This window comes from Uloborus diversus, chromosome 10, assembly GCF_026930045.1.
Source record: "Uloborus diversus isolate 005 chromosome 10, Udiv.v.3.1, whole genome shotgun sequence".
In the NCBI taxonomy this organism is placed as follows: Eukaryota; Metazoa; Arthropoda; class Arachnida; order Araneae; family Uloboridae; genus Uloborus; species Uloborus diversus.
In genome coordinates, this window is record NC_072740.1 from 22,091,535 (window position 1) to 22,107,076 (window position 15,542).

The following is a 15,542-nucleotide window of genomic DNA, read 5'->3' on the forward strand; positions in this document are numbered from 1 at the left end:
AAGTTGAAATTTTTCGAATCACCAAATAAAGACAAATATATTTTATTTGTCTTTATTTGGTGACATCACCAAATAAAGACAAATCATCACCAAATAAAGACAAATTTATCGGTTTTATTAATATCGCTTTTTATTGAAGAAACTTATTCCTTAATGTGCTATTTTTTGACTTTTACTCAAATAAACTTATATTCTAACTATAAAAAAACTTTACAAATTTACCAAGAATAAAGGCAGGAAGAAAGCAAAAAGTTGTTTTGGTTGCAGAAAGTTTGCTATAGAAGCTTTTCTTTTTATCACGTTATCATACTATACGTTTTATTTCGATGTGTCCACAATTTTAAAATCTAAATATCAAAACACATAGACAGCCAGCTTTCTTACAGTTCTCAGGAATTACTAAAATGATGCATAGATTTTTGATGCAGATGTCCTTTTTATATGAAACTTTCAGCTGCAAAACTCTCGCTGATGTTTGCTTTTGTGCACAAAAAAGAGATTTTTAACTTATTGAGCGAAATAAATTTTGTATCTTTCTGAAAACGAATGATTGAAATTAATCTACTGAACAATTAATAAAAGTCTTTAGTTAACAGCCTACATATTACCACTAATTTAAACTAGTCTGCTCTCCTCCCGGTAAGGACTAGGTGGAAATTTCTATTTGCAACTACTATTCTCTTTTTCCCCCTGACATGAGGAATTTTCTGCAATTTCGTCATAGCGGTTAAACAGTATTACCTATAGATGGGTTTTTGGTCATTGTAAACGGTGTTTGTGATTGTGTGTGCTTTAAAATTATTGAAATTTCGGCATTAGCGCAACACGGTTAGATGCAAGAGCAATACTTGACTGCTTTTTTATTCCCCCTTTAGGAGCTTGAAAACTGCATAAGTGATTATAAATGAGTATTTGAAAGGAGAAAAATATTTTTTCATTCCAATGCAGTTCTTGAATGTTTTATCTGAGCTTTTTAAAACTTTGAAGTATGAATACTGGTATTTCTTTTCCAAGTAGCATAAATAATGTACTCATTTTGACCAAAATATACACCTATCAGTCATTTCAGCACAAACTATATATTTTTCTCTTATTTTCTTTTTAAAAAAGAAGGAGGTTGTTGTTTATATATCGTCGCCTCAGAGAAACAGTAGGATACCTTACTGTTATTCCTGGATCGGGGGTTCAAAAATCCTGTTTTTAAATGTGTTTTTTTCGAAAAGCAGTCAAAACGCGAACTGTCTGCTTATTTTTTACGTACAGTGGTAAAAAAATTTTCCACGTTTATGTCTTACTGATGACACTTGATTAAAGAAGTTACACACAAAAACATACTGAAGAAATAACACATGATAGTAAAAGCCATACATAAAACGACTAACTAGGTATAATAATTAATTTACAAATAAATTGGCTTTTTACTTATAGTAGCTTTGAATATATCCGTAGAAAAACATTCAGGAGAAATTTCTTATCATTCAAGAGTAATATTATAACCATGATGCAGATTTAAAAAAAATGTTCAAAAAAAGCTCGAGTATCTACTGAAGCGAAAATACAGTTTTTTGCTTCAAATAATTCATTGAAAGCCAAACGATTCATTACTTTTTAATCTTTTGAGACGATGCGCATTTATTTTTATGCAATCACGATCAAATATGTTTCGCAAAAAAAAAAAAAAAAGCATTATTTTAAAATGTATGAATAACTGTACTCACTCCCAAAAGTTTAGTACACACACACACAAAAAAAAAAAAGAAACTTTAAAGGCAAAAAAAAAAGCCAATCTGAATTAGAAAAGCTGCACTCTTGCAGAAACAGAAATAGAACTTAATTTGGTTGGGAGCTGACAGGACCTCAGCTCCGGCATTTCTTTTCCAATTTATTTTAATATTTTCATATTAGATAAAATTCACCTATTTACGCTCACGCATTAAAATGAGTTTCAACGTCCTTAACGCTTCTGCAATTTTTTCCTTCAAAATTCCCCTGGGTAGAGTGAGTTATATATTTACCAATTAATTTAAAACGCTTGGAAGTAACTATGATTAAAACTTTATAGCAAGCCGAGAGTTGCTTATTTCCAAATCACAGAATACATAGCATAAAAAAAATTGTTAAAAATAGGATGTTTCATTTTCATTTGTTTTTTCTTGCCCTAAGACTATACATGGTTTTACATTAGACATAGTTAGACTGATAAAAACACGAAAATTAAAATTACTTCAAGGAATTTTAATTATAATGAAGTCTTAAAAATAATATTTTAATTGGGCAGCTGCTTCTGACATCTTACTACTTCTTAAGAGAAAAAAATGTCAGCAATGTTATTAAAAGCTTTATGAAAAAGCGATGACAAGTATCGATAAACAAATTTATCGATACTTGTTTAATATCACTCAGTGATGTGTCATAGATACATTGATAGTAAGTGTTAAGAGGCGTTATAAATTGGTTTTTAAAGGCAGTTTCGGTCTAAAATCTTTTTTTAATTTAATACGTAAGGTGTATTAAATGAATTATTTGAGTGTTTCAGAGAAGCGAACTATAAATAAGAATTTTGTGAACGCACAAATAAGAGTATAGCATATTATGTACTGCATTTTTTTTTTTTTTTTTTGAGAAATGAAAGTAGTTTAGTCGCCGTTTAGTAAAGAGTTTTTTGTTTCATGCTCCCTTAATAATATAAATACAAATTTTTCATATAAGTTCTGAATACAAATTTTAATTTTAGAAATTATTTCATGTCATTAATATATCAATATGTTATTGATGAATGAAAGTAGATCCGGTAATAAAAAAACTATTTATTTAAGGATTTGTGGCAATTGTACTGACGACATTGAGGTGATAATTAGCTTTACGATTGTCATATATATAATTTAAAAGATAAGATATTAAAAATTCACATTTTTAAGCTTAAAAAAATTTGTAAGTAATCTTTTTCACTTAAATTATATTATCGTTACTATTATATACCTCTAAACAGAGCAAAATAAAATCAATACATGCATAACATAAATTATCACAAATGATTACCCATAAAAATAAAAAATAATCTTTATGTGAAACGAAAATAATTGTTTTTTTAAATTTATGATTATTTATTGTTTTATTCATTTATTTATATTTTTCAACTTCAGCATGAAAAAGTCATTCTGTTGCAAATAAAAGAAATACGTTTGCTTTTATCAGAAAAACAATGGGAATGCATAAAATTAATGAAATAGTTGAACTGTGTTTTAGCATGCTCTAGGAAAACCTCTGAATCATTACATGATAATTTAATTCAATTTTGAAAAAAATAATCTTTTTTGTCGAAAAACATATAGTTTAACTAGAACTTAGTAATGAAAATTCTGCATCTTTTTCAACCATTCCTATCTTTTAAAATCTTACAAAATAAAAAAGGAGAAAAATAAAATAAATACTTCAGAAAGATATGAAGTATTAAACCCAACGTCGAAATTCTTCATAATTGACAAATGTCCATGTATGTTACGTTTGATGTACGTTATGCATACATTATTATTTGAAGTCTAAGGTCATATGGATGCCTCAGTCGCTAAATCGTTTAACTCCACTTAAAAAAATTCCTCATTACTGCTTTAATAGTGCTTAATCAATGTTTAGAATATGAGTTTTTCTTTAAATTTTGGTTCAGTACATTTCTGATCCTGCGATGGCTGAAAATATATTACGAGTGCCCATTTACTCCTATAGATAACACTATCTTCTTCAAGACTTTTCTCGACGTATTGTTTTATGGAGTTAATCGATTTGGCAAGTAAAGCATCCATATATAAGTAGACTTTTATTCAATTATTTCTAAAACTCGTTATGTACAAATAAGATTTTTCTACTCCAATTCGTAATGCCCTAAAAACCTTTTCCTTACGCGACAACGTGCTTGGTAAGAAAACTTACTACTAGGCGGGCTTTAAAAGTTGCATTTAAGCTTAACACTATATAACTGAAAAAATATGTATATCTTATTTGATAGATACAGAAAAGCTTTCGATCCAAATTTTATCGGGCACTGTGGAATTCATCACTATTTTAACAAGAAGTACAAGCATTTTCTTTCTTTTGTATATATTTCCTTTTTTCACGTATAAATCCGTCTTCAATTTTACAAACGAAAACTATTTTTCAAATCTTGAAGTTAACACTTTCAAAAATTTGGTTTGAATAAAAAATGATATTTCACAATCAGACGTGTGTGAAATATATTTAATAAAATTTCAAGCAAGAAAATTTCATAGATCTAAGTGAGTGATTTGTGTCCACAACTTTCAGTATATACAAGTTCTATAATACAAAAATATAATACGCATTCTGAAGTATGATAATCAACACTACAAGAAGCATACATTACATAAATAAAAAATTCGAATTAATTGACATTAGATAAAATATTTCGCTCGTATGAATAAAATATATTGTAGTTATTTGCATTTTAAAGTAATAATGTTCTTACTATTTTGTACAAAGAATTAACTCTAATTTTCTTTTCTTGTAATTATAAATTCAAATATTTTGACTACTTTATACATGTCATGTGCTTTATAAAAAAAACATCAAGTATGTCATACTAAAATATAAATAGTGTCAGTTTTTTGAAATATGTTAAAGCTTTTTTAAATGCTTACATTTTCCTTACACATTAACATCTAACCTGTAGAAATAGAGAACCTTAATTTTTACAAAAATATAAAAACTGAGGCTATAATTTAAATTCAGAAACTTACCAAACTATCATTTTATAAAAAGTAACTCAGAAATTGATTTTTTTTCTTCTTAAGAAATGTTCTAAATTTATAATCTTTGATCATCAAATCAAATAAATTTTAGTTTTGGTTTTTCCCCCCACTTAAAAATGCTTTCTTCGACAACAGAAGTGAAACTGAATCTGTGAAAAATATTCAGTATGACATTTAAGAAACTTTTTTGCTTCATTCCAAATTTGTAATTGAGAAAATATTTTCTTTATGCATCCCATAAAAAATCAAGCAATTAATAAACCATGGACCGAATGTTAAGAAATAAAAATTTTAAAGCTTTTTCTTGAATTTTTCCATGCATCGCGTGACTATAAACAAAAGAGTATTTGCCGTAATATCAACTAAACGGTTTTGGAATGGAATGCAAAGTATGCATTTTTCAGCTTAATTAATATTGTTTTCTTTTTTTTTAATAGCAGTAATGATAATCAATAATTATTGTAATAATTTTTACTACATAACCTTGACGACAATACACAAAGACAACTGATCGACATTAAGTCAAAAATATTAGTGCTTACCTCAGAAAGTTCAGAATCTTTACTTAGTGCTTCGTAAAGCGTTTCAGCAGCTGAAAAACATGCTAAAGCAGCAAAAATAATTGCGCTTGCTAAGTTCACTGAGAGCATCATTTCTGCTGGGTACTTGGTAACAATTTTTTCTGGCGCTAAAACTTGGAACTGTCCTCACTTTCCAATAACAATGTCACTATTGCGCCGGCTGGGCCGCTATGGCGTCTTGGCCTTTACGACAGATCTAAATTCCCAACGATTTCAAAATGATCCAAGTGTCAGGTTTTTTGAAATCCTAGATTAAAAGTTACCACTTCTTTCTGTTTTCTCTTAATTTTTCAAGATCGAGTTCGTTTTGAATGAGGAGAACTTCAAAGGATGAATTTTCCCAGCTCTCCCTCAAGCCAGAATCAATCAGCTTGGCATTCGCTCGGTTGGTACCTCTACAAGGTTCCGCAGGGTTGCCTCTCAGATTAGTTATTATCTGAAAGCGCCAAAACTCGCCAGTTCATTCCGCCAAAGAAGCGCTAGCGTTTTGTTGGTCGTAACTGTTTCGGTCCCTTTTCGGTTGCAAAAGAAAAATAATGAGTATGAGCACTTCCCGTGTCCTTTACATTCAGTAAAGGTTTCAAGAATCCGAACTATGACTTGAAATTGGATTGAATGAAACTGGAATTTCTTTTTAATATCATGTCCTAAGATTACTTTTGCGAGAAAAATTTAAAAGCAATTTCTTATTTAAACAAAGATTTTTGTAGAAATCGTTACTTTATTAATTTATTCTTTAGAGGCAAACATACTTAAAATAAAAACACTTATCGAGTATGTGAAAAAAAAAGCCCGCACTATTAATCATGACTGATTTCAAGAAATCAACAAGCGTAATTGAAATCATTGTAAGATTTAATATAGTATATCTATATGTATATATTTCTACTGCCAATTATAAGAGAATGCATTCTAGAGGGGAAAAATGTGAGTTTTAGTAAAACTAATTGGAATTTTATAGTAGTTGTAGTGAAATAAATTCAAATAAGTCTAAAAAAGTTATTCCATTGTAACCTTAAAATGGCTACTTACTTTTTTTTTTTTTGAAAATGATAGCTTTTACTACATAGTTTTTACTCATACTTTAGTTCAAAGCGTTTTGTGCATTTTTTTCATTATTTAAATATGTTTACAATATGTAAACATAACATATTAAAATTTCGATACATGGAAATATAACAATCCATTAAGTGTTCATTCTTATTCCTTTCATAAAACTCTAAGAGAGCTTAAATACCTTTACTAACAGTCAAAACCGCCTGCAAAAATAAAATATATGTACTAGTTAAATTATTAAGTCCTTGTTAAACTAACACAGACTATATCATGCATTTAAAAAAATATTTTGCATAAATATACCTGAAATAAAAACAAATTTATTCACCGTCCCTGCTCTCAATTTTTAAAATTAGCATTCAGTTCATTTTCTTGTAGTCCTGCTTTAGCATTTTCTCTACACAAACAAAAGTTTCATAAGCAAAATAAACTGAAATTCTCGTAATTCTGCACTGAAAATTCCCAGTGCACACAAGAAAAACGTTAGGAACACTTTAATTCAGAAAAAGTGTTCCAGATGTTTAAATGTGTCCTAAAATGGTCTCCGAATGTGCTCCGTTAAAAAAGAAAGTGTTTTAAAATGTGCTCCGAATCCGTTTTAAATGTTCCCACTCAGTATATTTGTTCGATCTGAACTTGGGAACACATTTTAGAAACTGATTGGGGACATATTTGAGCTTACTTGTGAAATCAGCGCTTTCTTTCGTACAAATGTAACACCTTTCTTTAACTAGTCAGTAGACTCTCTCAATATGAAACTATTGGAAATTTTGATGCAATGACCCTCTGTAGGCCTGTGTCGGGAATGCCGTCAAAAATGATGGCTTAACCTGGTCAGAGAAAGTCTGTAAACCGGCAGGCATTGCCACCCTGCTCCGAGAAATAGCAGAAAAAAAAACTCTAAAAACTAGTGGTATGATTAAAAGAGTTCCATTAGTGTTGGTAAAAGTGTGCCACAATTAGTTCTAAAAGAATTTGACATGTCGCTCACTCCTTTCAAAAACGTCATATCTCAAAAATTAGCGATTTTGAGTTATGCTCTTTTTTGAACTGAAAAAGAGGGAAAAAAATATGGCATTGGTATTCCGAATACATTACTGCAATCAAAAAAAAAGGGCCATTTTTCATTCTTATTTTTAAATCAAGAAAGCATTATTTGCATTTATGTCAGTATTCTCGGTATTGTAAGGAGAACAATTAGTAACAATCATGACATATTTTAAGATATATCAAATAGTATCTTTGAAAAGCAGTGCAAGAACGTCATAAAAAAACTTAACTTTTTAGAACTTACAGTTTTTTCAGTTCTTCTTCTGAAACAGAGAAGAAACACCAGTTTTTCTTAAACAATACCTTATACGTAAGAAAAAGTTCAATCAGCGGCTTGAAATGTGTTTTTACTACATAACATCTTACTTTTATTTTTTTTTTTAATCGCTCTCTTGAAAAATCACGTTTTTTGAGATATGACGTTGTTTCAAGGAGTAAGACATGAGTGAGTGCTCAAACGCGTTCCCAAAAGTGTGCTGAACTAAATAAGTGAAAAATTTTCTTAGAAGTGTTTTGAAAGCTGTTCCAAAATGAGTGTTTCAGAGTGTTTTAGAAATCGGGACAAGTGTGCGTGATCAAAAACGTTCAAATCTTGTTAAATATGTTATAAGATTTGCAGTGCTTAACACAATATTACAGATTTAATTGAATTTCGTAATATAATACAATTATACTTCAAAAAATACAAAAAGCGACTCTGCTTAAATTTTTAATTATGTCTCTAAGAAATGTTCTTTAAATATTTTACATATTAAAATCCAATTTATTTTAATTAAACTAACAGATTACCATCATGCGCATCAAAGTGATATGCTTCAGGAAGTTCGAGTTTACTGATTAGTTATTCAGAAAATTGATTCAAATGTATATTTTTCATATTTTTTACATGGACATAAAATAAATATTTTATCAGCGTTCGTTGACTTTACTTTCAGTAATTAAGATAAGTGGGGAAATCTTCACAGTTGAATAACTAAAAGAAGAACTTTTTAGAATAGAATTTAATATATTCTAATATTACACCATTGAGTAAATTAGACCTTTTTTGTAAGTGCTTTGCTCTGTTGATTCCGTATTTCTCTGATTTCATTTCAACACGACACTATATTGCATCACTTGAAGAAATTACACGGATAGTTTAACCAAAATTTTTATTTCAAAGTAGTTTAAATATCTTTAACTATGGATATACAACAATGTATGGTGTACTTTATTTTTGTAACACTTATGGTGGCTGGCTTCCTCACATATATATGGGATTAAAATAACAAGTCTTAATAGGATATGCTGCGCTAAACTCGTTTTATTTCTCAATTCAGAGCACACTTGGGGAAGTTTGAATTTCTCCAGAACTTCTAAGGGTGACTGTAAAGAAATTTTATATTGATAAAAAGAAAACCAAAGGCTCCTACATAAAGCTAAACAGTCAAAATCTGAGATTAGTCACTTAAATTCCAGGTTTCTCAACTCAAAGAGCGCAGTGTCATGTTTTTAACACTGCAACTTATTGTTTGAGAAAATAAGTTTAATATTGTTGTTTATTTGCACTGAAAACATACGATTTTGCTATGACAATCAGAGATGTCTGACCTACATTTAAAAAAAAAAAAAAAAATAGTGGAAGAATTCGAAGAAAAATTCATTTAGGCAATTTTCTTTATAGAAGATACCCGTTACAACAGTATTAACTTTATAATTTCTGAAAGCAACGAGCGTAATACTAGTTATTAAGACCGGAACCTTCAGCACAAATGTTTTACCACTGATCCACAAGTGGTGTATATTTATGTCAAATAGCCTGCGTGACCTAAATACTTATATTATGATTTAATTATTTTTCCTGCACAAAGGATGCCAAAGTACAATTTTTTTGGCTATTAGAAGTCTCTTATCAAAATTGTCTAACTGGCTGCAACCCCACTGCCTAAAGACCAAAAAAACTAAAAAGGAGAAAAAAGGCCCAGTAGTTTAGATAGTTATAGGGTATTACTGATAACAACACCATTGAAATAGTTTTATAATTGATACACACATAAGGCAAGTCATAAATTCAAAAACAAAATAGAAGGATCAACAGTCGGTGCTAATGCAAATTTTACGGGGTTCCTTGATTGGTCAAAAAGGAATGGGACCCGACTGTTGATTCTTCTATTCTGCTTTTGAATTTATGATTTGTCTTATGTGTGTATCTATTATAAAACTACGTCAATGGTGTAGTTATTCAGTAGTACTTAATAATATTCTAAACTACTGGTCTTGTTTTTTTCTTTTTAGTTTTTTTTTTTTTTTTTTTGAAACATTGTTTTTAATTGTTTTGTCATCAAATTCTACATGAAAATCCAGTATAACTCATGATGACGCTATCTCAGAAACGTCGTCAGTCAAATCTTTGTTGCAAAACTAAAAAAGCAAGAAAGTACACGTCGATAAACTCAGTCCCCAAAACCTCGGCAAAAGCAAATGCAGTATGCTAGATATCAAAATCTACTGAATTATAATAGTCTTTCACCCACGACAAAGAAACATGTGTTGTATAGCACTGCGCAAAGAATGGTTGACTATCGCAAAAGTCGGGAATCTAATCGAAATCGATTTAGTAGACTTCGTACACAAAAATTGCAGGCAGCGAAAACGCGAGCTACACGATCCCGAAATGACAATATGGCGACTATGTTGAAATTTGATTACTGTTATGTGTTTAGAGACACTTGCAAGGTTGAGACAAATTGATTGACGTAAGAATCATCCAAATATGCCAAGACGTTTAGTCTCTACTACGCCACATAGGATCAAACATTCATACATAGACTCATGAACACATTACCCTCTTTTGCGTCGCGCACGCGCAGGGGGGGGGGGAGAAAACACAGCAAGCTATATTTCAATGTCATATTTCAATGTAAACATTGAAATTTAGTTTGCTGGAATATGGCAAGGTCGTTGCTTCAAATGATGCAAACGATTTAAATTTGTCTTTATTGTTACATAAAAAATAAAGTTACTTTCTTTATATGTTTGGTTTCTCGTGTTACAATTGTTGGAAGTAAAACACAAAACATGCCAAACATTAAGGTAAAATTAAATTACTTGCGTTTTCAGAATCATTTTGTGTTAAAAACGTGAGGTCCTGTTTTATTGTGCATAACGAAACGTTGCATTTGTAGAAGCTTTTTACATTTAGCTAATAAAAAAATATGTAATTAAAAAAGGATTTTCACATCGTTCGCATTACGGTTAAGCCTCCGGAGATAAGTCCGGTTCAAGTGTGGCATGAAAAATGAAAAGCTTGATTTTAAATTAATTTAGCAAGTTACTAAATTGAGTATTAATAGCAAATACAAAAACACAAAACAAATATAAAAGTACGAAGTACAAAACAAGGAATTAGACAGTTCCGTGGAAAAAAATAAATAAATATGCAATGTTAAAATTTATTTTGTGTAAAAGCTATTTTTGAGGCTTTACATGCGTTTACAGTTCTTTCAATTTGATACCTGACTCATATACCAAGAAGCTTCTGAAATTAATTTGTTAAAACAGTCAAACTCTTTTTTCAACCAAAATAAAAAATATATCTTCTTTTAGTAGTCATAGTATTCCTCATAGACTTTATTAAAAATGCTTTTAATTCGTTCTCAGTATACGCTTATTTCAAAACATCATAAGTGTATCAATACTATTACAATCAAGAGGAATTAGTATTTTCAGTAAGTTACCGCCCTATAGCCAGGTCTTAAGGCAGTAATACTGAGTTAGTCGTTTTTTTCATGCAAGAGGAATTAGATTTAGTGTGTATTTAGTTTTAGCGTGTTAATGTAAAAAATCTCTATGTTGCATACTCAAACTGGTTTAAGATGCCGTGGTTGTATTTGCAATAGAGATGAAAACTGTCCGAAAACAACCGGAAAATTTCCAAGAAGTTTATTTTCGATTCGGAAAAATTGAATTTTTTCAACTTTTCAACACGTTTTAACTGAAATTTTCAGCAAAAAGTGATAAAATTAGTAGATCTCATGCTTAAATTCTGATGCTATTTCCTTCTCTCCCCACCCCCTCCATGTATGTTAAAATGCTGTCTAACTATGATAATGCAAGTTGTTGTATGATAAAAAATTTGCATATATAGATTAAAAAAAACTTTTTGCCCAAAAAATTAAATGTTTTTCAAAAATTCTCAATAATATCAATTATATATTAATTTATTTATTAGAACGTCCTAAAAAAATAAAAGTCGGTTTTTCAAGTCGCACATTTTTTTATATTTTTTCTTTTAGATCAAAACAACTGTAAAAAAAGTTTCACGTAATTTAAACAACGGCTACCCGTGCCGTTTTGCGCCTGAAAATGTAAAACAGCCCTATACACTAAACCGAATAAGATTTTTTTTGGAAGTTCGAAATGTTATGTTGATAAAAAACATTGTCTCTATAGCCCCACATGTACCACAAAAATATTCATCCAAATTTAAAAATATTTAGGTGTCCATCAGGCCTAAAATTTATAATTTTCTTCAAAAAAATTGATTTTTTCGATTTACCTTTTAAAAATTTCACATACATTTAAAAAATAAAGTATCAAGTTCAAATATTATTAGCGAACACATTTTTCAAATCAACATTTGCAAATGAATAATGAAAAAAAAATATTTGAAATGAAAAATGTAACTTAAAATTGGAAAGATCCATATTTTGAGTACCATTTGGGAGACTAAAATATCGCAAGTTATCAAAAATTGCTATTTAACGCTATTATCGACCTCTATTGTTTATATTTTTTATTTTGATAACTTCTTAAAATTTACCTTATATTTTTAAAAATATATAGAGAAATTAAATCTATCTTTTGAAGAAAATTACAAATTTTTGACCTGTTCGACACCTAAATATTTTTTGTTGTATAAATATTTTTGTGGTACATGTGCATCTGGAGGCAACGTTTTATAAACATGAAATTTCAAACTTCCAAAAAAATATTTTTTCGATTTGGTCTAGCACAGTGTTGGTTCACACTTTCAGGCGTATGTCGGCACGGGTTGCCATTGTTCAAATTGTATTTAACTTTTTTTACTTTTTTTTTGACCTAAAAGAAAAAAAATATAAGAGGGTGTGCGACTTGAAGTATCGACTTCCGTTTTTTTTTTGGGGGGGGGGGGACGGACACCCTAATATCTATTTTATTATTAACTTTTGCATTCCATTGAACAAAACCCAACTAACTTTTCCATAGCACAGAACAAAACTAAAACTCAAATAAACAGGTTTGAGAAAATACAGAATTTAACTATTATAAATTCACATAGCAGTAAATTAAACACCACTTTAAAAAAAAAATCTGCATACACTGCCGTGCTAAGAACATAAGTGGAATCTGCAGTTAAACTCAAACTGAGACAGTGTGTTTTAAAGTTTGGCTCTTCCATATATTTGACTCAAATGTCTTTTTTTTTTTCTTCAGAATTTTTCTAAAAAATAAACCCCGATAAAATGCCCCTAAAACATTTAATTTACTAAGCAAAATGCGAGGCAGAGAACAACTTGGTTACAATAACTCAATATTGTTCAAAAGTGCAGGTATGCCTACTTTTACTACTGTGCTTACCACGGCCGTATAGTCCCAGCTGAAATTAAAGCGTGAGTTTTGGTTCTGTTTTAGAAACCATTACGGAGTTTTTGGTTTGAAGTTTCTGTTGGAAAAATAAAGAAAAACCAATTTAGTTTCGATTTAGACCTAGACTGGGCGGTCATTCCAAGCTCGTCAGCTTGCGAGATCGAGATTCTCGCTCACGTGATCGGCTGTGATGTAGAAATGTCGCAAAGTAGTATTATAATCTACTCGAACTTAGCTTGCGGCTTTTTTGCACTGGTTTTCGTTCAGACTAAGTTCGATAAACTCCAAGTCGTTTCAAGGCTGAACTGTATCGAAAAAGTTCCTTCAAATTAGGAAGAAAAAAGGTAAACCAACTCGACTACCAAGTACAGAACCAAGTAAGTGTTCTTGAAAATGGTTCAAATTAAACCTTGAACAATCTTTGTCATCTATGATTATTCATTGCATTTCATTTTTTTTTTTCATAAATGCCCAATTTTACCAAACCGATTGTCCAAAGCAGTTTTCCATAAAACAGTCTTCTGTTCAATACTAATTATGCTTTTGAACTGAACACCTCACGTTTTAATAGTCAATGATATATTTTTAAATGAAAATTGTTTTAATTTTATCTTTTCTATTAATATATTTTTCGTCAAGACAAAATTTCTTAGCATCTACCTCCTATTGTTGGTCCTATTGAGGATCCGTGTTCCAAATAAGGTTTAAGCACCAGTGTTTGTTAAACTTCCTAAAACCGAAATGTAAAATTAAAATTTTACATGTAATTGTTTTCTTTTATTTTTATGAATTTCCAAAAATTGGAAGAACTTGGATTATAATTGAGCTACATTCTAGGCCTTGTACTTCATGTTAAACCTAATTTGGCGCACTTACCTTATATCTTAATGTAAAATGCAGCATTAAAATAATGGTGTGTAAGTTTTTAGCATTTTATTGAAATCAACATTAAACAGAAATACTTGTTTACATACATTTAAATAGGGCTCGGAATGGTACATTTCATTCGTAATCCGCAGAAGGTCAATATGTTTTTTTAAGCAGTACAGTATACCAGAAAACACTTTCAGTAAGGTTTGTATTTTTCATCCTACACTGTTAAAAATTCAGGAAGATTTTCTGGTAATTGTTGATGTAAAATGGCGGACTTACAGCATCGCTGATTTTTACGGTAATTTATACCGGAGAAATAAGCGATTCCAGCTGCAATTTGTTGCTGTCGCCTACCGAAGAAACCGTAAAATTTTACAGTAACATTTGATTTTTATGGTAATAGTTACTGGCAACATGGTTGCCAGTAACAATTACCGTAAATTTTCGGAAATTTTTAACAGTGTGTGTAGCAAAATAGTTGCTCTTGAAACTAGTTACATCTTTATCCTTGATCAAAATGTATCTTTATGATGTTAATTCGTTAAAGGAAAATCAAGGGACATAAACAGTATTTACAAATTATTAATTTAGTGACGATAACGGCGTAGATATTCCTTTTTATAAAATACACTTGATCTAGATATATTAAGACGTTTTTGGTTTTTTGACCTTCAATGCATTCTTATAATTTTCATTGACTTTAAAATGTTTAAAAAAACTTCGCATTCGAGCAGATTTTCACCTTTTTTACCACGGACTCCTTAACAACCCTAATACACTTAAAAATATCTTGTGGGTCATTTAATTAAGGTAAATAAAATTAGCTTTGAATACACAATTCAAGATTTATAAAGCTATTTCATTTAATCGGTACAAAGCTCTATCAAATTCAAAAACTTAAAAACTCCGATTCTTAATTCATAAACCAAAAGCATTCTCTTTTGAAACATTTGCTACTATCGTAATTATTTTTTGTGTATTAAATTTTTAACTACATATTCCTACACGCTAAACAAATATCACAGAAAGTGAACTATTTCTCTCCAACGCGATATTCAATTACTAATAACATTTTTCCGAAGATCGAAATTTGAAAAAACTTCTTTGTGCAGTATTATTTAAATAATAGACACATATTTTTGAATTTTAAAAATAAATTTTCTAGAACCGGAAATTTTTGCAAGAAAGCTCCTATCTCGAGATATTTTCAACGGCCCTCCTTATGATTTCAAACATATATTTATACGCGTAACATACTATTTTCACTAGTTTCAACGAGAACAACATGAAACAATGGGAAAAAAAGTAGTACCCCCCCCCCTCAAAAAAAAAGGAAAAAAGTCTAATCAAATGCAAAGAGCTCATTTTCGAAACAAACTACAAAATATACTATTTAATCTTTTCAAATCAGCATCACAGAACAAATTTCATAAAATATCTTTGTACCATCTCTTTAGTCGGAAATCATTTGCAAGTAAAATTAGACAGAACAACGAAGTTTTAAGAATGTCTGCATTAAAGGACTAACAAACTTTTATTTTAAGCTTAAATAACAGAAAACTTTTACTGAATTCATTAAATACTTATGCAAAACGCACAAAATAAAGAACAT

The 15,542-nt window shown here is 29.8% G+C and overlaps 1 protein-coding gene across 1 annotated transcript in view; it reads right to left on the reverse strand.

Moving 5' to 3' along the window:
* The window catches only part of LOC129231365 (fasciclin-1-like), a 281,260-nt gene extending 275,848 nt beyond the window's left edge, over positions 1 to 5,412 (reverse strand). Inside the window, exon 1 of the mRNA XM_054865660.1 lies at positions 5,306 to 5,412. The gene's annotated coding sequence lies outside the window, so the exon portion shown is untranslated. The remainder of the gene's footprint in view (positions 1 to 5,305) is intronic.
* Between the last annotated feature and the right edge of the window lie 10,130 nt (positions 5,413 to 15,542).